The 23,287-nt window shown below is 36.8% G+C and overlaps 1 long non-coding RNA gene across 1 annotated transcript in view; it reads right to left on the bottom strand.

Moving 5' to 3' along the window:
• The window catches only part of LOC147918087 (uncharacterized), a 111,702-nt gene that overhangs the window by 5,871 nt on the left and 82,544 nt on the right, over window positions 1-23,287 (bottom strand). Inside the window, exons 3-4 of the long non-coding RNA XR_015556359.1 lie at window positions 10,053-10,327; window positions 2,923-3,035 (exon numbers count right to left, since the gene is read on the bottom strand). This is a non-coding gene — a long non-coding RNA (uncharacterized LOC147918087). The remainder of the gene's footprint in view (window positions 1-2,922; window positions 3,036-10,052; window positions 10,328-23,287) is intronic.

The raw sequence follows: 23,287 nt of genomic DNA, 5'->3' as shown, positions 1-23,287 counted from the left end.
CGGTTAAGTGCGCACGCTCCACTGCTGGCGGCCCAGGGTTCGGATCCCGGGCGCGCACCGACGCACCGTGTCTCCAGCCATGCTGAGGCCGTGTCCCACATACAGCAACTAGAAGGGTGTGCAACTATGACATACAACTATCTATTGGGGCTTTGGGGGAAAAAAAGAGGAGGATTGGCAATAGATGTTAGCTCAGAGCCGGTCTTCCTCAGCAAAAAAAAAAAAGAGGAGGATTAGCATGGATGTTAGCTCAGGGCTGATCTTCCTCACACACACAAAAAAAAATTTTTAAAAAAATTAAAAATTAAAATTAAAAAGGGGTAATACCTAAAATATGGAAAAAAACCCTCATGTAAGCAAATAAAAAAAAAAATGAAAATCCTATTAGCATGTAATTTACACAAGAGGAAATCCAAAAGACTAAAAAGCATATTAGGAGATGCTAAATTTTATTAGTAACTAGAAAAATAAAAATTTAAATGATGATATATCACTTACACCCATCAAATTGGCCAATATTGAGTAATGCCAAGGAATAACGATATAGGGATATAATGTAAGGATACAGGGATATTCTTGCACTTTTGACCTGAATGTAGGTACATTCTGGAAAGCAGTCTGACAGAGCCTAGTTAAATTAGGTATACATATGACCTTTGGCCCAGGAATCCTGCCCCTGGGTTGATATCTCAAGAAAAATCCTTATGCAGATCCGAAAGGAGATACATAAAAGACTATTCATTACAGGCTGTTTCTGGGAGTAGGGAAATGGAGGCACTGGAGGTCTCTATCATTGAATGAATGGGTAAGTAAAATGTGAATACTATAAAACCATTAGAAACAAGGGATATCTAATACGTATGGCACATAGATATTAAAAGCAGAGGGTTCAATAAAACAAGCAAGAAACAAAATAAGATTTATAGCACTAGATCATTATATAAATAAAAATGCATGTGCACAAAAATAATATACATTTATAATAGATTATAAAATAAATATATATTTTACAAAAGCACAAAAAAATAAACCACATTAGAATGGTTGAAGAATAAGGATAAAAGGGAAAATAAATAAAACAAGAAAAGATCATTGTATAGACTAGTGATGACAGTGTACCATGCACTAAATATAACTAACTCAGTCTTCTGTACTCCAAGTCCAAGAAAAACAATAAAAAATTTACAGATATAAGTTGCTACAAAATTGTCTGCCTTTCTTTATTATATATAATGTTGCTTCCTTTGTATACTCCTTGAGGTATTTTCCTAATATAATGAGCAATCCTGTGAATCTGATGAAAATTAATTTTCATAGGTCTGTAATCTAGGAAGCTGACTAGAGGGCAGGGGTAGTAGGAATATGGGGGATATAGAGGAAGAAACTTTAAATGTTATCTATATTAACTCTGAAAATGTGAATTATTCTAATACTAGATCCTAGTATTATCTTCCTTCATCACTCTAGGCCCAATAATACAAATCTATGTTCCTAGTGAACCTGTCTCTATTCATAATTACCACACCAAAAAAGAAATAAAAAGGAGGTTGGGAAGAGAATCAGAAGAGAACTAGGAGAAAGGTAAAAAAGAAATATGACTAGTAAAATAAGTACCTGGCTTGTCTAGACAGAGTCTACAGGTCCTTAGGGTTAGGAGACTAAAAGGAAAGAACTGAATGTGGAGCTCAGTCTTCACATCAATGAGACACCCAACAATTTATCAGAATCCTTTCGTGTTAATCTCCTTGGCCAGCTAACTCTTCTGCTCTATAAAGTTCTCAATGGCTACAAGCCAAAAATTGGTTGACTTCTTCCATGTTCAACAGCACTATGGATGCCTATGCTTATTTCCTATCAGAAATGAATCCACAGGGCCGGCCCCGTGGCTTAGCAGTTAAGCGCGCGCTCCGCTGCTGGTGGCCCGGGTTCGGATCCCGGTTGCACACTGATGCACTGCTTCTCCGGCCATGCTGAGGCTGCGTCCCACATACAGCAACTAGAAGGATGTGCAGCTATGACATACAACTATCTACTGGGGCTTTGGGGGGGAAATAATTAAATAAATAAAATCTTTAAAAAAAAAAAGAAATGAATCCACATTTGCGTTTTCAAAAATAGATTTAGCCTTGTTATTTGCATCTCACTTTAACAATGCCTGACTATAAAAAACTGAGCTTTGGCTTGCTAACAGTGAACCCTCCAAGCCCTGTAGCCTAGAGAACCTCCAGGCAATCTGTGTTTAATGTTTTCACTCTATGAGAGCAAATGGATAAAAAAGTAAACAACTATAGCAACAAAAAAATGTTTGGGGAAAGAGGGTCAAAGACACGGTGTGGCAATAAAGGCCCAGTATCTTCTTTAATAAAATATATCCTACATCCAGGGCCATCATGGATGTGCAACCAGTGCAGTCTCACAGGGTCTCATGTTCAGAACGGCCCTGCTTAGGAGTTAATGCTCTGTGCTTGGGGTGGCCATCTTGAAAGTCTCTCAGCTCTGGCCCACCACCACTGCCACCCTCTCTCTGTAGTACAGTTTGAGCTGGCTGGAGGAGGCCACATGCCCCACCTCCAAGCACCCTCCCTGGTCCCTCTCAGGGAGCTTGGTTCAGGGAAGGTCTGGGTCAGATGTGCACCCCATTGTGTCTCAGGCCAGCAGGGCAGCAGTGCACTCAGTGGGTGACTCCATGGGATCTCTCCCAGTCCCACCTGGGTATCAAGTGAGAACTGGTGCTGGACCCCGTCTGCAGTAAATTGGGCAGCAGCAGGTCTGTGCAAAGGGGAGATTGACTTCTCTACCTCTGGCTGGGGCCCCACATTTTCATTTTTCCTTGGACCCTGCAAATTATATAACCAGCTCTGCCTAAATCCTTCTAGGATCAGTGCTGAAAGAAAACTTTCCTGGTAGGAAAAAGAAGCTTACCAAGTCATCTGACTCTGTTCCTCTGAATTTGATCTTCTTCTTGAGGGTCTCTCACTCTGGTACTAGTGCCACCATCACACTGGCTTCTGGAGTGCCTTCCTCCCTTAATTACCCTGTGGATTCAAGAAATCCTCTTTATACCACTGAAGCAAGCTGAACCAAGCCAGAAATTTCAGATAGGATTCGTTAAATAGTAAAGAAAACAAAAGGAACAATAAACACAGAATGCACAAGGAATAGAAACAGTCCATCTGACAGAGTAAAGGTTGTGGCCCTAGGACAGCAGGTTTGTTCTTAGGAAGGCAATGACTCAACCACTCCACAAAACAGCCCATTCTATTCCCCTTACCACCCCGCAAACTTTCCCTTTAAGTAGTTTTTAATTCTTTCAGAGTCCTAGTTTCCTCTCAGAGAGACCTATCTCTTCCCTGGATGACTAATACCAGGAATTAAGTCATACTTCAAAGGAAATACTGCCTCCTCAAAAAAAAAAAAATGTAGTTTTTAGCTTCGTAGGCCTACCAGGATAGCCATATCTTAATAAAATACAAAATTATTTCATTCCTATATGGGAAATAAGTGATATAGTAGCAAAGACAACGTTCCCGAATGTTGGATATTTTTGTTTTAATTTTAAATCTTCTACATTCAAACAATGATGTGTTCTATAGGTTCCACTAAAAAAGTAACATGTATATTAGTGGCAATGCAAAGAAAGTAACACGTTCAAACTTTTCTCTAGAGCCCTGACATTCAACTGTTCCTAAAAGTTTTATCCTATTGTTTTAATTCCCAATTGATTTTTTCTAAAATGTATGACCTAATTGTAAGAGTATTTGATGATTTTATTTTTCTTTTGGGTGTCATAGCTTGCTAATTTTTTTTTCATATTTCTTCCTCATGCAATTGGTTGACCTGTGGCTATGACAGACTTTTTGTACCAGCTTATATAATAAAAAAGCAAAGCTCTGCCAACTAACTTCTAAGTCTCTTAGGCTAGTAGGTGCATAACTTTTGGATTTCACAGGATGGTAAGTATTTTTAAAGCGAAGATGGAACCCACAAATGATTGTCAACTTTTTATTTTATCAAGTAAAGACATTTAAAAGTAAGACACACTAATAATATTATTTCACAAAAGAAATGACATTTTAATTCTGAAGGAAGTCCTTTAAGTGAACAAATTAAGCAATGAACTCACTACATTCTCATTTCTCTGGGGAACACTGAAAAAGAACATCAGAGATCATTACCCGGCAGCCTCCTGAATCAGAGGTTAGCAAAATTTTTTAATTCTTAATAAATATTTCCCTCCAAACTTTTCAATTATTTTTTCTGTAAGTTTTATGAACTCATATATGACAATACATGAGATTCAACAGTATGGACTCTCTGGCTTTTCAAAGCCATCCAAAATTTAAAAAGCTTTAAAGTGAGCATTTCATTATGCTTTTTTGTAACTACTAAGAACACCAAACAGAAAGCACTGTAAAGTGCCATTGTCTTCTCTTGAATTGCTCTTTACATTAAAAACTTTCATTTATAAAACAATAGAATGGCACACATTATATGACTGAGATATACCACGGGTTATTTGGAATACCTGTGACATTACTTTGTAACTAATAGTCTAATTTGACAAAGTAGGCCTATTGTCTAATCACTTGATATCAATACAAACATCTTCACTCTTTAAAAGGCTCTGTTCCATCTTAATTCCTCTTGGAAAATATACTTTATGTATTCATAGATGAAAATGTGTTAAGAATTTAAAAAATTCTGATGATGTTCTTTGCTTAATAAATGTTGCTTTCCCACATGTATTTTAAGCAAGGCTATTTAGAATTTTTTGTAACCTGCACAGAAAACAAAACACTGTATAGAATTAATAAACTCTAACTTGACCCTCACCTTTCAATGCATAATAATCGATGTAAGATGTTATAAGGAAGTATTCATTATATTAAAACAAAGGACATTATTCTGATAGCTGTTGGGTCTTTGAAAGCAAGTAAATCAGCAGAGCTCCAAATAGGGGACTCAACCAACAAAGGATCATGAAGTTAAAAAGTCTCTGTTAATCAATGACAAATTTAGTACTTGTTGCTACAATTACAAAGATAATAGTTCCTTTATGTCAGTGCCTTTGGTTTTGCAGCTGTAAAATAGCTTTGAAATTCAGCATTTCAAGGAATAGAAATTAATAGGAGGTCATTTCTACCAGAGAAATTTTAGGGGCCCATCCTCTCTAATCATCATTAAAAACTAAATCCGTAGGAGAAGAGGCACTTTACTGATTGTCAAGTGGAAGCTATTATTCATTTGATGAAGCTCTTGGCACTGTGCCATTGATTCTGCACTACAGCCTGCGGCTTGCTCTCCTTCATCTAGTGCAATCAGGGTTGTTTCTGCCTGCCAGCAGCTATTTATAGAGCAAGGGGGGAGAAAAGCTGATATGTTCTCCTTCTTGAAAAACAACTTTCAAACTTTATAAGTACAAATCTATTTTTCTTGCCACCAGACTGCGTCTGCTTTTTCCGTCAACGCAAAAGATAACAAGATAAGGAAGCTGACTTCCAGACAACTGCCCTTCCTAATAATGACTATGGATTTGGTGGAGTCACGGGCTACGCTCACACTGCATCTGAGTCCCCAAAATTACTATTCCTCAAAACTACACACACCATCATATGTCTGTAGTGTAATTCTGTCATTTCTACACTTCTGTGTCCATTCCAGTTCTTTTTCTTGAAAATTTCTAAAAGACACTCCCTGCTTTCTTATACTTTTTAAAAGCAAATATATTTTGCAAGGGAAAAAAACCCTCAAAATGTTAAGTGTAGGAAAATATTTGGGGGCTCAATTTTTTAGGAGTTTGTTCAAACTGAATTAACAGGTATTGGTGAAATTGTTCCTTCTACAATTGCAAAAGAAGTTGGATTTTCATAATTTTACTTAAAATACTGGTCATCCAAAGGCAATATAAATCTCTTTTATTTAAATTTACCCACATGATATGGACATGGTATTCTTAAAGTTATCTGCAACTCTCATTGTCTTGAGTTGCAGTTGTGAACATATTTTAAAACCTAAACTATTCAGAATCTTTATTTTTGGAAAAGTTTCAGACTTGATCTCAGCAGTTGCAAAATCCACTCAAAACGTTTTATCCTCTAAAATAATATATAATAAAAATAAAATAATAGCATGCATTTAAAATACTTATCATTAAGGATAGCAATAGCAATACTTCTGACTGCTAAAATTTAATTTAATGAAAAGGAATTGTAATTGTTAGCATACAAACAACAAAACCAAAACATGAGCCTTAAAAAAACATATGGAAATGTCAAAATCATATAGCTGTGAATTGCCTGATGTAGATTCTTTTGAGAAAAACTTAGTTGATGATCCTATCAAATGTTATTTTAACAAAAAGCAGTTTTTATAAGTAGCCATAGTGGGTCACCAGTAAATGTTTGGTTACAAATAGAACATTGAAGATCCCCTCAATCATTTGAAAGTACAGTAGAGGATCAGTCAAATTAGTGACTAAGCAGAACAACTTGAGTCAGTAGGGTGGGAAACAGACCAAGGATTTGTTTGTTTGTTTGTTTTGTTCAGTTTTAACTTCAAAAAAGACCTACATTTCAGTATGCCCTTTGGACTGTGGTATTTTCAGAGCCCAGGCTTGCAGCAGGGACCAGAAAGGCATATTCACCAGTGAGTCTATAGTATCTTTTCTCCTGAAACCTACATGCCTACCACCAAGACATTTACCTAGAAGAAGTTAAATTAAATGAAATGCTCTGTTTTGGACAAAAGCTATAGGATATAAAGTGAAATTAAGTATTGTGGATCCAGGTATTTTAGAAAGTCAAATGGGATAATAAGAAAATAAAATGTCCATTTGATTCTGAATTGCCCAAAATAACTCTGCATGGCCTGAACTTCTAGGTAATTTCCAGCTCCTCTTCCCCTTCACTTTTAGTTCTCAAAACCTTCCTCTGTGGTCTTGATTCCACACAATGAAAAAATTGAGCCATTTTTAGAACAGTATTTTGTGATCTCTGCCATTAATTCAACTGATTACCACTGGGGCTCACAAGGTTAGGCTTGTGGAGTTAATCCCCATTTTAAACACTCAATAATTCACTAGACAAATATTTATTAAGTACCTACTATATGTCTGACACCATTCTAGTTGTCAAGATAAATCAAGGAACAAACAAACACACAAAGTTCCTATCCTCATTGAATTTACATTCCAGTGGAGCTTCAGCTAAAATAAAACAAAGATCAACATCAAAAAAACTTCTTTCTTTCATGAACATAGTCCTATATTTCTCACAATGGCACAAGATTAAATTGAAGGTTAACAACTTTGTAACAGTTACAATTTCTTGAGCACTGACCATATATGCCAGGTACTGTGTTGAATGCTTTGTCATGCATTATCCCATTTAATTAATCCCTTTTAGTCTAAATCTTCAAAAAATCCTCACTATACAGATAAAGAAATGAATACCTAGAATGGTTAAGTAACTTGCTAAAGGTTACACGGATAAAAAGCAGCAAATTTAATACAGGTCTCTCCCACCTGCAAGAATAGTAATTCCAGGCAAGTTTTCTACTGAGAACTTAGTGGCATTCACTCATTCATTCATTCAGCATTTATTCAACAGATATTAAAAGAATGCCTAATATGTGCCAGGCACTGTTTTAAACACATGAGATATATTAATTATTTTATATATAATATATTATATATATATAAAATATATTTTATATATAATATATTATATATATATAAATATATTTTATATTTATATTTTATATATATTTTATATATATATTTATATATATATATATAAATTAATTAATAACCAAAGAGGTAAAGATCACTTCCCTTGGGGAGCTTAAATCTTAGTGGAAGGAGACAGACAGTAAAAATAACCATAAATAAGCAAATACGTAATATGTTAGAAGGTTAACATTAATTCATTGGAAAAAATATAAAGTCCAAATTTTTGCATAACAATTTGAATTCTTAAGTGAGTGGGAAAGACAATTTTAAAATAAAAAAAAAAAGGATCCCAGGGACCTGAGCTTAAGCACACTAAAGAGGAAATGTTACACAGAACACAGTGTTAGAAAGAAGTGCCTTCATATTGGGGAAACTGACACCTGTTTTCCACCACTGTGGAGAGGTGAACTTGTTTTAAGTCTTTGTTATTTTGATCACGAGAGGCTTGCAAATAAAGGGCAGAGCAGGGCATCAGTAATTGCCCATCTGGAGTACAATAAACACACGTAAATCACTGGAAAATCACGTGCAGTTTGATGACATTTATTCACTTTGGTTTCCACTGACTGGCATGCCAAACCCCAGACACCAAAATGACTAAGGTTGGGGAATAAATACCCATCATTAAATTTCCAGTGGTTTAATAATTATCCCTCTTCCTGGGGACATGATTAAACCTCACACAACAGCAAAACTCCAACAAACTGAGTTGCTGGGCATCAGAGGTGAAGAGAAAGTAAATGTGAAAAGAGAAAGGTTGAGAGTAACAAAGGAAATGAAAGAGGAGAGAGAAGGAAAGAGAGAGACAACACATAACAGAATCTCTTTGGTGATTATTCTTAACCATCCTTTTGCTTACAACAATCACCCACAGGCATTAAACAAAGTGAGTAAGCAGCAGTTTGGATGTGTGTCTCATTCTCCTCATTCCAGGGGATGGGGCAAGTTGCTCCAGTGGGAGCAAAAAGTGCAGTAACACAGGAAACATAATCCCACCCTCATGCCAAGCTTTCTTCCTAGGGGTAAGGACGAGGCAGAGCTCTTGAGCACAAAAATGGTGAATTTTCTCTCTTGCAAATTCCACTTAAAACGTTTTGAGTGGAGTACTAACTGGCTTTGGTCAATACTGCTTTCTTAAGAGGGAAAAAATGGAATCTTTCTTTTAATATTAGGTTAAGTGGCCCCAGGGTTATAATTGATCTAAACCTCACTCAAAGTTCCTTGTAATAGTTGAAAAACCCAGAATACCTTCACATCCGTGGAGTTTCCAGGCACAGCCTAAGGAAAAATTCCCAATTACTGACTGGAACTAAGAAAAGTAAATTGACTACAAGGTAATAATAAATCCCATTTGAGATATGATACCAGGGATTATATTTAACTGAGATCGAAGTCAGTGCTCTTTAAGTGGGTTCATTCTTAATTTTTTCCTATTTCTAAACTGACAATATCCTAGCAGGCCAGCTCTAGAAACCATGTCTCTATTCTTCACTATTGTATCTCTAGAAGCTAGCCACTACTTAACAAATAATAGTACTCAGTAAATATTTGACAAAAAAGTGCAAGTGAATAAATTTATTAATATTATTTTTCTATCTCACAAGAATATGGTAGCATTTTATATATAACTATTGGGTTTCCTGCGTTAATTAGGTAACCTAGAAAGTGCAAAATGACTCTTCAAATTCATTATATTTGTATGCCTCATTATTTATTTTTATATATTATTTTATCTTATTAAGCAAAAATGCCACATTACTCTCTGGCCAACATACAGCAGGAAAGAAAAGAAACTAATACTTATGGAGGACTCACTAAGATTGGCAGGTTCCACATGCCTTCATTTGCACTGTCTCATTTATTTCTTAAGGTACTCTGATAAAGTAGACATTATTAGTCTCCTTTAACAGAGAAGGAAGCATAGGCTTAAAGAGGTTAACTAACCTGCCCAAGGTTCTACAAACAACAAGCTGCAGAACAGAGATTCAAACCCAGACCCCTTTAACTTCAAATTTCATGCTCTTTCTTTCTATCATATCAAACTGCCAAAGGAAAACATATTCAAACTGCAAAAGCAATCATCTATCTGTCAAAAGATAAAGAAGCTTCTCAAGTTTAGGGTATACCTGTGCTAGCATGTGTGTGCTTTCATTATGATAAACAATTCCAGCAAAAGAGAAAAGTGCCAGTTGAGTCCAAACACCAAAATATATTTTATTTAGGGATTTTATTTTATAATAATGCGCTAAGAAATTATTCTTCTTTCTAAGGGGTCATTTCGTTATAAATGCTTATTTCCTTCTTGTGTTTTAGTTTGACTTACCTTTAGTCAGATCAATCAGGAAAAACGCAATTCAAAGAAAGTCACAGATGGAAGCGAAAAACACAGAATTGGAGAGATCCTGAGCAGCATCCTGAAGAATCCACTGATGTCCACCAGGGGTGACACGAAAAGCAAACCTTTCTTGATGAATACCAGTTTCCTGGAAGGGGGCAATTATGCTCTTCTCTTCCAGAAAGTTACATAGAAAAGCCAGCTTGACCTCTGCTTAAGTCTCCTGTGAATAAGCTCTGGAAGACGTCCATGGAAGTGTAATCCTATATGAAATTGAACAATCCTGTGGCAATTAGATTGATGGTGAATTTGAGTCTTAGGGGAAAGGGTCCTATGTTGGTAAGAGAAGTAAACATTATTGGTGTTTTAACCACTCATACCACCTGTACATGTATATTGCACATACCACTGAATTAATAATTACTGGAGTTCAAAACTAAAGACTTCTGTCTGAGTATGTCTGTGTGTGTCTCTCTAGGAGAGAAAAAAAAATCCTCAGGAAAAAAAAATGGCTCATTTGTCAACTAGCCTAATATGGAAAACTCCCTGCCAAAAACATGCATTGAGTCAAAGAGGAAATCATTCAGCAAAATTTATAAAGAAAAACCAGTTTGATAAACCTCTGGCAGCCTCAAATTCAAAGTGCTCTGATTAACTGATCGAAGTTTCAGTATGGGTATTGGAAATCTCTGAAGTAAGACCCTGTCAAATGCAGATATTAGGTCATAAACGTTATTAATCAGAATCATAACATACCAAAAATTTGCTTATGTTTTCTTTTTTGTGTTACCAATCTGCATGTACCTCAGTCTCCCTCACCCTAAAATAGAGTTTGTAACAAGTAATTCCTGTCTAAAAGAAGATATTATAAAAAGCATCAGTTCTATGAACATGCAAATATCTATGTGGTTTATTTTCAAGGATAGCAAAAGGTCCACGTGTCCCCAAAATGTATCATCCTTTGTCACACACTACTCGTCTCAAATTAAGAAATTCACCAGTGATGGCACTTCTTTGGACTAGGATGTAATATATGTTAATTATCTATACACATACATACCCTTTCCTTTAAGAGCAGAGTTTGAGGGAATACACAGAAATCAGGTTTATTTCAGTATAGAAAAGAGAACAATTTGGAACATCCACAGAAAAAATCATATCACTAAATACCAGTAAGATAAGTGAAGATGCCAGTAGATATGACAACAGAAAGTCGGAGTCAAGGTAAATTTTTCTAATATAATAACGTAATTCATCTAGCTCACCTTACTTAGGAAGATTAAATAATGTATGCAGAGCTCTCTGATCTCCTTGAAAAAGAAACGATAGAAATACAGAGAATAATTATAGCTACATCTCCTAGTCCCTAAACACATGTTGACTGAAAGTCCTATTAGCTCTTTCATATCAGTAGACTACAATTTAGGAAGCCAAATGAAAAACTCCTACATGCTAGTCAAGGACCAAAGAGTAAAACACAGCCTGCACCCAGACCCTGACTCCAACCAGAATTCAACCTGGGCAGAATAAGAATCTGGTTCACATATTTTTTAATGGGCACCTTTCAGATACTTAAGGGAGACAGAGATTAATAAATTACCTCCAAACACTATCCCTAACATGTAAGGAATGAAAAGACTGCCACCTGTCTAGGATTTGAGTTTCATAGCCATGTTCGCTACATCAAAGCATCAAGGGACAGGCTTTGAGGGAAAGCAGACAAGATCAAGAGAGCTGCATATTTTAAATAAGACACAAAAATTACAACATAAAAAAGGATCAGAACCCCTCTTTATTCGTTCACAAATCTGATGGCCCTTAGTGGGTTAGGCTTAAATTTACATCTCCTCAAAAGGTACCTTGTTGAAAAGGAAGCTTAAGGGGAACAAATGTATTTCATGGGGTTTTATAAATTAATGAAAGTATTCTGCAAGGTGCTTTGAGATTAAGAGATTAAAGAAAACTGTGAGGCCACATAAAGTATTCACTTTCCCTGACACATTGAGAATATGAGTGACTTTTCTCAGCTGTTGTCAAGAATTTTTTCCATATTTATTCTTTCCTGGTGCTATCTATAACAATAGCTATCTATACCAAGAGAAATAACATCTTACATTTAAATTAAGCTTTAAAGATTACAAAGGGATATTATATATGCTATCTTTTTTGATCCTTAGATGTATTCTGGAAATATTTATTTTTATCTCGATTTTACAGATAATGCAACTAAGAAAAAAATATTTTAGCAATTTATTCAAGGTTATACAATAGGTAAGAAGTAGAACTGAGTGTCAAACCCATGTCTTTGGACTCTAGGTCCATGACATTTCCTCCCATCAGCCTAGATTTACCTACCAATTAATGATATAGACAACTTTTGTTTTCATTCACTGCTAATTTCACAAGGAAGACATTCTAATCAGAGCTGTTAAAATAGTTGATCTTATTATTAAGACAAAATTACAGTAATTTTCATCACTGATAGCATAGTGAAGAGACAAACTACAACTCTTTTACATGACCCACACTAAGCAAATTGATTAGAGACTTCACATTGTTCCTGGATCAACCTAAGTGTGGCCATCTTGCTAATGCAAGGGGATCTCTTTATTCTGGACCTTAACTTGTGAAAGACCTTAACCTGTGCTGAGTCTCGGATGTGTTGATGCAATCCACATGTAGTGTTATGAAAGTCTGCCTGAGCCATGGCCCCAGGGGCAGGTGGTTTCTTTGATCTTTATAGTTGTAAAGAAACATTTGGTAGTCAGACTGAAAAAGTACCCCAGAGAAAAACAGGAAGGCATTTGTGCAACGACATAAAATTCTTCTTTTTCTGCCTAAATCTCATTCTACCAGCAGTAAAAGAGTCTGAAGGAGAATCCTGGGAGAATAGAAAGAACTTCAGAGGCAACTGTTAGGTGGTTCTTGCAACAGCATTAAAAATAGAGATAAAGAAAAAATCAGGAGTAGCTCTTCTTTGTCGTAGCTTATGATAGAAAGCCTCCATAGTAGTGTATTTCAGTTAGACTTTGCTGGGTAACAAACTGTCCCTAAACTAAATGAATTAAAAAAAACATTTTATTACTTCTCACTATTCTGAGGGTTTGGCTGGGTGGTTCCTCTTCTGATCCCACATGTGCTGTATTCACCTGGAGAGTCAGCTAAGAGCCTATAGTCAAGGTGGGGAAATAGACTCCACCTGTTGATGGGAGCGGTCACACCACAAAAGTTTATGGACACGGGGAGGCATAATTCTTTGGGGTCCATTATTATAACACTCAATCACACTAGGGTTTTTAAACCCAGCTGTACACAGAATCACCTGGGACACTTTTAAACAAATATCAATGACTGGGGTCTCACTCCTAGAGATTCTGGAGTGAAGCCCGGTCATCAGCATTTTTTAAAAGTTCTCCAGATAATTAAAATTAAGCCAGATTTAAGAATGACTGCTTTATATTCCAATGATTGAATTATAGCAGTTTGAGAATGAGTAATTTCATTCAAGTGTGAATAATGAAGGGTAAGATAAAATAGAAAACAGAAATAGAAGAGAGAAAAGTATTGGATCAAAGTCAATAACAAAGCCAGAACAAAGACACTAACTCAGTCAAAACTAGCTATGGGTTTTTACCAGTACCCTAATGAAGGGGGATTGGAAGTTAATACCAGAACAAAACTGATGATCTACATAACTATGTGTTATATTTGTAATTTGTTGAATACATATTTATAGATATGCTTAACTATTTAAAACTCAGTACACAGTTCACTCATTGTGTCATTTTAGTTTTCCCCAACTGACTATATTCCCCCTCTAACACACAGGTTCTCACCATAGACTGAACCTAGGATGTTTTTAAAGAATACTGACGCATAAGCCCAAACACAAGTATTCTGATTTAATTGGCTTAGAATAGGACCCAGGCATCAGCTACTCAGGTGATTGTTATGTGAAACCAAACTTGAGAACTGTTGCTCTAAGACGTCATTTTAAACAAACTCTTTCAAGTATTGTTAAAGAGAGTTTGGCATTAACTCTGATGGCATTAATCCGTATGGAGGACTCCCTTAGGGTTTTAAAATAGTTCTCTGAGGGCAGGACCTATATCTTGTTCAATTCTGTATATCAACAACCTGGTATAATGTGTGGCATAAGACGTAGACTGATAACTGCCTTATAGAATGAGCACCCCAACCTACTGTTGCGTGATTTTGAGTAAGAGCTGAATATACCACAATTTCCAAGAACATCAAATATCTTGAATTCATGACAAACTTACTGAAAAATCTACTACAGGTATTGGCAAAGCAGTGTGCCAATTATTTCATGTATATATGCATTGCATTAATGCCAGGCCATTGAAAATATTTTTTTATGCAATTGACAGTTACTTGCAGGGTAAGCTAGTAACTAGAAAACCTCATATTGTTTGAATACCCAAGTATTAACCGAAATAATCCTCTTCATCAGAGACAGAACTTGAAACAGACTTCATTGACAGTCAAGACTCCTACACTCCAGAGCCTCTAACATAGACTGACCTTACCAGAGACACCAGATTCGGGCACCCCAGCTCAATGCCAGGCAATTATCTTTTATACTTTTGATACCTCCTCCCTCCCATCTTTGCTCTTCATTCCTCACTCTATTCCTACATTTATCCAACTCTTAAATCTTCTTGCTTTAATCTTCTGTTCCTGACTGAACATTTAGTCCTTAGAATTTGATTTTTCTAGTTTCAACTCTCCATCCTCTCTAGAATACAACTTAGACTGATTCTCTGACTTTTCCTACTCTCAGCCAATACTAAAAAATCATTTCAGTGAAGCTCCAGCCATGGGGCACTAGCCATGATGTCCCACTGACCCGTGCCCCATGTAGGCTTCTCCCTCCTCTGCAACCCACACACTTTGAGGTCAACCACACACTGGGACTGACTTTCCCTCTACTGGTTGGCTGTCAAATATCTATTTAGGATATGTGAACTCAGGGGACTTCAGAAATCAGGGTTCCCAAACTAATATTAGGCACTATCCTAGCGAAAAGAATTTATATAAATATGGGAAATGCTGAATTTAGCAAAATCAAGTAGATTTCTTTAGTGGAGGTCTTCATAGAGCATTTATAAAGGCTGTGAATTTCCAGCACCAGGTGGCTTCTAATGCTGCAAAAGAAGTTCTGGTGACTTAAAAAATTCTGAGAATTCTCACTAATCAACCCAAATTTGGAGATTAAGAAAACTAAGATGAGACGATATCCGTTTTTCCTCTCTCTCTCCTGATTAGCTTGGGAGAAAGGGTAGGAGGTAGATGTGAAGAGAGATGGATTAGAGACTGGTGAAATTAGAGAAGTTTTTAGGGCTATATATTAGAAACAAAGGCTCTGGGGCTCTATACTGAATTAAGAGAGTTACTTAAAGCCCTAGGGTATCTCCTAACCATGGGAATGGAATATGTTCATGATAAGGTAAAGTGAATTTTGATATGCTATATTTTACAAAATCTCAGGAGAGCAAAGCTCAGGGTATTACAGTAAAACTTCATACAGTTTTGAACTCTAACCAATTCCAGAAACCTTCCCATACCATCAAACTACAGAAAAGTAGATGGAACACAAATTACTCTGCCCAAAAATTTAGCTTAGAGGAAAAAATGAACCCAAATCAAATTCATCCATATTATGTCAAAGCCAATAGAATGTTTGGAAAAGTGATACCTATGTTAAACATAAGCAACATTTTAGTGGGGGGAAATGGCATAGCAACTATAGATATTCCACTACAGAAATAAAATAGTCAAGAAATAATAAGGGTGTACAAAATGGAGTTCAATAGTCTTTTCTGGAACAAAAATGCAAAGTATGGAAAAAAATTCACTGTGAGTGTGTTGCTATAGAAGAACATAATAGAAAAGATTAATTTAATAAAATAGGGTCTTCATCAGCTAAGAGATGAGATGAAAAAGCAATAAGATGAGATGAAATGGGAGACTACAGCATAAGGAAAATATAGCATTTTTAAAGAACTACTAAATAAATTAGAGAAAGCAAGAAACAAAATAGAATTCCTGACATAGAGGAAAAGCTTGAGGGAATCATAGCAAATGCAGAGGAAAAAGACATAAAAAAGCAATAAGAGAAGAGATAATATATATGAAGGACAAGCCTAGACAATAAAGATATAACAAATGACTTTGAATTATATAACCCTAAAAGTGAAGAACAAAATATATCCAAAGATATAATACAAGACAACTACCCAGAAATGAAGGAAAACATAAATTTGCATATCAAAAAGACACTCTGTTCCAGGAGAAAACCCAAATACAATGATCAGCAAAAAGATAGACCCTGTTTGTTATCGAATTTCAAGAATAAAGAAAAAAATTCTTCAGGAATTCCTTGCAGAAAAAAAATGTCACATTGTCACATTGGCTTCAGACTTCCCCACAACAACGATTTCCAAAGAACTTTGGAGCAATATCTATAAAGTTCTGAGAGAAAGAAAGTATGGCCTAAGAATACTGTATCCAGCTAAGGTATCTTTCAAAAATTGAAAAAGGTAGATATTTTCAGAAGAAAGAATACTAAAATTCATATGGGGCAATAAAAGACCCTGAATAGCTAAAGCAATCCTAAGAAAAAAGAACAAAGCTAGAGGCATCACAATCCCTGACTTCAAAACATACTACAAAGTAATAGTAATCAAAACAGCATGGTACTGGTACAAAAACAGACACACAGATCAATGGAATAGAATTGAAAGCCCAGCAATAAAACCACACATATATGGACAGCTAATTTTCGACAAAGAAGCTAAGAACACACAATGGAGAAAGGAAAGTCTCTTCAACAAATGGTTTTGGGAAAACTGGACAGCCACATGCAAAAGAATGAAAGTGGACCTTCTGCTATTGTCATTCACAAAAATTAACTCAAAATGGATCAAAGACCTGAAGGTGAGACCTGAAACTATAAAATTCATAGAAGAAAATATAGGCAACACACTAGTTGACATTGGTCATAAAGGAATCTTTTCAGATGACATGCCTACCCAGACTAGGGAAACTAAAGAAAAAATAAGCAAGTGGGACTTGATCTGATTAAAGAGCTTCTACAAGACAAATGAAACCAGAATCAAGATGAACAGACAACCCACCAGCTGCGAGAAAATATTTGCAAAACATATATCTGACAAGGGGTTAATCTCCATAATATATAAAGAACTCACACAACTGAACAACAAAAAAACAAACAACCAGATCAAAAAATCGGCAGAGGAAATGAACAGACATTTCTCCAAAGAAGATACACAGATGGCCAATAGGCACATGAAAAGATGTTCAACATCACTAATCATCAGGGAAATGCAAATCAAAACAACACTAAGATATCACCTCACGCCTGTTAGAATGGCTATAATCACCAAGACAAAAAACAACAAATGTTGGAGAGGATGTGGAGAAACAGGAACCCTCATACACAGCTGGTGGGAATGCAAACTGGTGCAGCCTCTATGGAAAATGGTATGGAGATTCCTCAAAGAATTAAAAATAGAAATACCCTATGATCTAGCTATCCCACTACTGGGAATCTATCCAATGAACCTGAAATCAACAATCCAAAGAGGCTTATGCACCCCATGTTTATTGCAGCATTATTCACTATAGCTAAGAAGTGGAAGCAACCTAAGCCTCCCTCGACAGATGATTGGATCAAGAAGATGTGGTGTATATATATATATATATATATATATATATACACACACACACACACAATGGAATACTACTCAGCCATAAAAAAAGACAAAATCATCCCATTTGCAACAACATGGATGAGCCTGGAGGGTATTATGTTAAGTGAAATAATCCAGAAAGAGAAAGACAAACACTGCATGATCTCACTCATACGTGGAATATAAACCAACACATGGACAGAGAAAACTGTATTGTGGTTACCAGGGGCAATGGGGGTAGGGGGTGGGCACAAGGGGTGAAGGGAGACATATATATGGTGATGGACAAACAAAAATGTACAGCCCAAAATTTCACAGTGTTATAAACTATTAAAACATCAATTTAAAAAAAAGGTAGATATTTTCACATATTTTCAAAAATGAAAAACTCAGAGAATACAGTAGCCATGAGTTTCTTTTTAAAAGCCACTCGAAATCTAGATTATTAGCAGATAAGTCAATAAAAAATTCAGGAATGAAGAAGCCATGCTAAAAGACTGAAGGTTGATTTAAACATTGTTAACCTTGACAATGAACAAACAATAATATAACAGGCAAATTATGAGGAGAGGAAGTGTAAGAAAGTATAATATGTAATATTAAAACATCATTTAAAATTTACTTTCCACAATCTTTATACTAACTTTAGAGGAATTTTTGTGAAATAATACTTCTTACAAAGTAGAAATATATATTTGAAGTTGAGGGGCTGCAACATACAGTTGTGCAGATTTTTCACTGCCCAACTCCAGGGAGCACGATTCATGTTTTAGTCTTAACAACTGAATGTGGTGGCTCTGGAGCTTCAGTTTAGTTTTTCTCTATTAAAATTAAATAAGATCAAAATAAATGATCTTCTTTATAAGAACATGAAATTTATGATCAATATATTTATCAAATTGTTTTTATCTGCATATCTATGCCTTTATCAATAAATATTTATAGGGATGTATCTTCATATTTACCTACTCTTAAAGATTATTACTCAAGTATAGTTGGATGTAACTATTCAATAACTATTAATTTAATCATACATAAATATGTAGCAATTTACAAGTAATATTTGGTAGTGAGAACAAACTATGCTATCGTCCTAGTCCTGGATTTCATAACATATCCTTTTCTTTGGTCAATCTGATTATCTCTCACCCATTTTATTCTTTTAACATTCTACTCTGTCCACATATGTCTTAATCCTAGTGAATAACCCAATCTAGGTAGGTGTTCTGAAGATGTCAATTTTCCCACACATCTAATTCCTTTTCCTGGGGCCAGCCCGGTGGCGCAAGCGGTTAAGTGCGCGTGCTCCGCTGCGGCGGTCCGGGGTTCGCTGGTTCGGATCCCGGGCACGCGCCGACACACTGCTTGGCAAGCCATGCTGTGGTGGCGTACCATATAAAGTGGAGGAAGATGGGCACAGATGTTAGCCCAGGGCCGTCTTCCTCAGCAAAAAAAGAGGAGGATTGGCGGATATTAGCACAGGGCTGATCTCCTCACAAAAAAAAAAAAAAAAAAAAAGAATGGTCTCAATTTTGGCCCGGCCCTGTGGCTTGGTGGTTAAGTGCGCGCGCTCCGATGCTGGTGGCCCGGGTTCGGATCCCGGGCGCGCACCGAGGCACCACTTCTCCGTCCATCCTGAGGCCGAGTCCCACATACAGCAACTAGAAGGATGTGCAGCTATGACATACAACTATCTACTGGGGCTTTGGGGGGAAAAAATAAATAAATAAAATCTTTAATTCCTTTTCCTGGATTTCATTTCCCTCTCAGACAGCCTGGAAGAGGAATTCCTAATCCCATATGCCTACCACCATGGCCACAGCTTATTAGAAAAGAATGGATACCAGGTCCAAGACCAACTCTTCGCTTAGCCACAAACAAATGAATAATTTGAAAGAAGAAGAAATAGAGAGTACAGTAATTAGTGAAAGGCGTTGAATTGGATGATCAGAGCCAGGACAGCCATGTGAGGCCACGTGAAAAATCAGTAAGAGAAAAAGCTCATTGCTAAAGAGAGGAAATAATTAATTAGACACCTTCAAAGAAGCAAAAGAAGTGAATCTTGAAGAACTCGTGGGTCATTGCTCTAGAAAGAAAGATTTCACCTTCAGTTTGGGGAGAGGGAAGGAGGAGGAATAGATAAGGATTTAGGAAATTGATAAGGATTTAGGAAAAGGAAGCAAGAAACCTCATTTTGGTCTTTAGCCTCAGCCATGTGCCCCAACCTGGTTCAACATGTATTTAGGGACATATGGTACTTACAGAGAAATTAATATATTTATACTTTATTCCTCATTTAACTGTTACTAATTTTGTATAATTCCTTTAGAAGGAAGAAGAAATGAGTGATAGGCTTCAAGTAACTGAATCCTTAAATAATTAGTAGTCATGGCCCCTTACCTTTAAGGGATTTAAAAATTGGTATGCACAAAACTAAAACCCTCCTAAATTAAAAAGTCTATGAATGGTATGAGAAAGAGGAAAAGTGTAGAACTGAATTTTCTGCCCTAGGTAAACTGAGAAACCACGAAAAAAAAAAAAACACAGAGAGAGAGAGAGAGAAAATGTATATGCACAGAGATAAAAAGAATACCTTTTCCAATGCTAAGACATATGAAAGCAGGCTGTTTTTCATTTCCTTGAAAACCGTGTTTTTCCTTATGAACATTCCTTATTAAATGCTCATAAGATCATCTGCTGTATCCTCACAAAAACTGTCCTGTACTTGGATATTCTTTATAAACAAAAGAGCTTTGGTTGGACAAGTAGAGCCTCAGTCAAGAGCATCAGCCTGTTGTGGTGTTTGGGTTCTAGAAATGCCTCTGATAATTAGGATTACTATTAAAGGCAGTAAGGAATAGGAAGCACAGAGATGTGAATCCAAGCCAAAGATTTTAGAAAGTGTGAAGATCTAACCAGGAAAACCAAGGTAAGTAGACAAGATTAAAGCACAAGTTTAGGGCTGAAAATGGGAGATAAAAAAGTAGGATTATGACTGAGTAGAGTTGAGGTATTTGTGGCAATAGCTGAGGAAGCTATTTAAGCCAATCGTAACACCAAGAACAACTAGAAAAGAGGAAAACTTTTTTTTTTGAGGAAGATTAGCCCTAAGCTAACATCTGTTGCCATTCCTCCTCTTTTTTGCAGAGAAAGATTGGCCCTGGGCTAACATCCATGCCCATCTTCCTCTACTTTATATGGTACACCGCCAGCATGGCTTGACAAGTGGTGTGTAGGTCCGAGCCTGGGATCTGAACCCACAAACCCTGAGCCACCAAAGCAGAGCGTGGGAACTTAACCACTATGCCAGCTGGCCAGTCTCAGGAAAATGTGTTTTTTAAATGTCAATTGGAGAAGGAGGAGACTTCCAGTTTCCAGTTCCAGATGTAATGAGCTTGGAAGCCGCCACTCTGCCCTAACAACAAGTAAAAAGCTGCACAGACTGAAAAGCCAACAAACCTGGATCCACAGAGAGGGGAGGACACAGGGCAAACTGCTGCCCCCAAGACTGAAGAGACAGGCAAATAACAGGCGTCACAGCTCACCAGAATAGAACTCACAAGCAAATACTGCCTTGGGAACCAGTGCTGGGGTGGGAAATCTGAACTGTAATCGACGAATTGCTGAAGGCTGAATGTGGACAACTCTGAGAAGTAAAAACTCCAGGGGAACCCAGTCATGCAGGGGGGGTGTGGGGGGCACAATATTGTGAGATTTACCTCCAGGAGCTGGACCAGATTCCCATAATAAATGCTAAAGAAAAAACCCTGGGGCTTCTGGCAGGGGGAGGGGGAAAGGAACCATTTTGAAAAACGCCAGAGCACTCTGTTCTCCTCAACATGGCCTGCCCCCAGGGGAGACTAGTTAACCAGAGCCTATCCTGCTGGGCTATTATCAGACCATAACTGACCTCAGGGCGGGCAGGAGGGAAATACACACTCCAGTCAGCTCTAGCCTTCCACATGGAAGAAGGGAAATACCCAAGTGCAGCCCACTCTAGCCATTCTGTCCCACTTAAGGGGGGAGAAAAAACAGAAGCACATGTGAAGTTCACAGTCCAGAGGCATAGACTCACTAAAAGGCTTAGGCTTAATCACAGGACTATAGAACTCTTCCCCTCCCCAACACCTCACAACCACATTACTAGAGGGCTATTTACAACAGTTCCTCTTACTTGGTACATCATGTCTGGCTATCAAGAAAAATTACAAGGCATACCAAAAGGTAAAAACCACAGTTTGAAGGGACAGAGCAAGCATCAGAACCAGACATGGCAAGAATGTTGGAATTATCAGACCAAGAATTTAAACATCCATGATTAATATGCTAAAGGCTCTAGGGGCTGGCCCGGTGGCTGGCATAGTGGTTGGGTTCACGCTCCGCTTTGGCAGCTCAGGGTTCACCATTCAGATCCTGGGCACGGATCTAACCACTGCTCATCAAGCCATGCTGAGGCAGCGTCCCACATAGAGGAACTAGAAGGAGGTACAACTATGACATACAACTATCTGCTGGGGCTTTGGGGAGAAAAAAAGGAGGAAGATTGGCAACAGATGCTAGCTCAGGGCCAATCTTCCTCAAAAACAAAAAGTCAATGTTTAAAAAAAAATATGCTAAAGGCTCTAATGGATAAAGTAGACAGCACGCAAGAACAGAATGGGTAATATAAGCAGAGAGATGGAAATCCTAAGAACCAAAAAGAAATGCGAAAGATCAAAAACACTGTAACAGAAAGGAAGAATGCCTTTGATGGGCTTATTAGTAGACTATCAGTAGAAACCTCCAAAACTGAAAAGCAAAGAGAACAAAGGTTGAAAAAAACAGAACAGAATATCCAAGGACCGTGGGACAGTTACAAAAGGTGTAACATACGCATAATGGGAATACCAAAAAGGAGAATAAAGAGAAAAAGGAACAGAAGGAATATTTGAAACAATAATGACTGAGAATTTCCCCCAAATTAATGTCAGAGACCAAAATAGACATCCAGGAAGCAAAGAGAACACCAAGCAGGATAATGTCAAAAAAAAAACTACTCTAGGAATATAATTTTCAAACTATAGAAAATCAAAGATAAAGAAAAAATCCTGAAAGAAGCCAGAGGAAAAAAAACTCCTTACCTATAGAGGAACAAAGATAAAAACTATATTCAATCTCTCAGAAACCATGCAAGCAAGAAGAAAGCAGAGTGAAATGTTTAAAGTGTTGAGAGAAAAAAGCCACCAACCTAGAAATCTTTACTCTGAGAAATTATTCTTCAAAATGAAAGAAAAATAAAGACTTTCTCAGACAGATAAAAATTTAGGGAATTTTTTGCTAGTAGATCTGCCTTTCAAGAAATCTTAAAAGAAGTTCTTTAGAGAGAAGGAAAATGATATAGGTCAGAAACTCAGATTTACTTAAAGAAAGAAAAAGACGAAGAAATAAGTGAAGATAAAATAAAAACTTTTATTTTCCTTATTCTTAATTGATCTAACAGATAATTTG

The sequence above is a fragment of the Ceratotherium simum genome, chromosome 2, assembly GCF_057802395.1.
Source record: "Ceratotherium simum simum isolate JZ-2026a chromosome 2, ASM5780239v1, whole genome shotgun sequence".
Classification (NCBI taxonomy): domain Eukaryota; kingdom Metazoa; phylum Chordata; class Mammalia; order Perissodactyla; family Rhinocerotidae; genus Ceratotherium; species Ceratotherium simum.
This window is presented reverse-complemented; position numbering and strand designations above follow the sequence as displayed.